Source organism: Rhinopithecus bieti, unplaced genomic scaffold, assembly GCF_001698545.2.
Source record: "Rhinopithecus bieti isolate Rb0 unplaced genomic scaffold, ASM169854v2 scaffold_22039, whole genome shotgun sequence".
In the NCBI taxonomy this organism is placed as follows: Eukaryota; Metazoa; Chordata; class Mammalia; order Primates; family Cercopithecidae; genus Rhinopithecus; species Rhinopithecus bieti.
Window position 1 is genome coordinate 1,713,114 of NW_016810828.1, and position 1,020 is coordinate 1,714,133.

At 43.8% G+C, this 1,020-nt stretch overlaps 1 protein-coding gene across 1 annotated transcript in view; it reads right to left on the reverse strand.

Moving 5' to 3' along the window:
- CCR4 (C-C motif chemokine receptor 4) overlaps window positions 1-741 on the reverse strand; it is a 3,538-nt gene extending 2,797 nt beyond the window's left edge. The window contains exon 1 of the mRNA XM_017892919.1: window positions 600-741. The gene's annotated coding sequence lies outside the window, so the exon portion shown is untranslated. The remainder of the gene's footprint in view (window positions 1-599) is intronic.
- Window positions 742-1,020: the final 279 nt, after the last annotated feature.

Sequence of the window (1,020 nt, forward strand, 5' to 3'; positions counted from 1 at the left end):
AAAAAAAAAAGGGGGAGAGGGAGAGAGAGGGAAAGAAAAGAGAAGAAAAGAAAAGAAAAAAAGAAAGAAAAAGATTTTGGTTTACTCGTGCAAATAGATACTGAACACCTGCTGCATTGCAGAGTCTCCAAAAAAGTTTGTCGAATGACTAACAATTCTAGTCTTTCTCCACCATTTTACCAGTGAAAATGAAAGGCATAAGCAAGGCTGAGGAGTTAGGAAATTATCAGGAGAACAAAAAACCAGGAGACAGAGCTGGTAAGGGTCTGGAATTATTCTGTAGGCCTTGTGTGTGTGGTATTTCTTGCCTGGGAGTCTTGCTAGAAGCAAGAAGCAGACAAGTGTATATTTTTTATGAAAATGATCTATTTATTTTGGGCATGTGGACTCAGGCCAGATGTGTGCAGGAGGAGAGTCCCACATAAATGAATGCCCATCAGATGAGGGCTCGGAGGGTGTGGGGACAGGTAGAAGGTGTGTGGGCTGCAAGGTAGGTGCCAAGTGTAAGCCCTAGACTCACGAGGGGCCTGAGCGTCTGAGCCAGGTCCAGAAAGCAGTGTGCGACCCAAGACCCTGAGAATGTCCCCATCCCCACTTACCTTGCTTTTCTGAAAGCGGCTGTGAGGAAGGTCTGTGAGGCAATGCCAGGCTTGCTCAGGAAGCACGATGCTAAGAAGGACCGGTGCCTTTCAAGGGTGCGTGGCTTCCTGTGAGCACGAGTTCTCTCCCTCACCCAATTGTACTGAGTTCAAGTGGGGTTTTTTGATAGAAGTAGGAAGCAGAAAATGATTCTTAGTCATTTCCCAAGACTGAAGGCCAAGAAGATGTGCTAAGAAAAGATTAAGGAAAAAAATGAAGTCAGTTTCTTTTAAAAAAGAAAATTTTAGTTTTAAAATGTATTTGTTGGCTTTTAAAAAAGATATTTTTTTAAAGAAATAGGGTCCCCCAGACCGGTGTTCAGTGGTGCAATCATAGCTCACTGTAACCTTGAACTCCTAGGCTCAAGTGATCCTCCTGCCT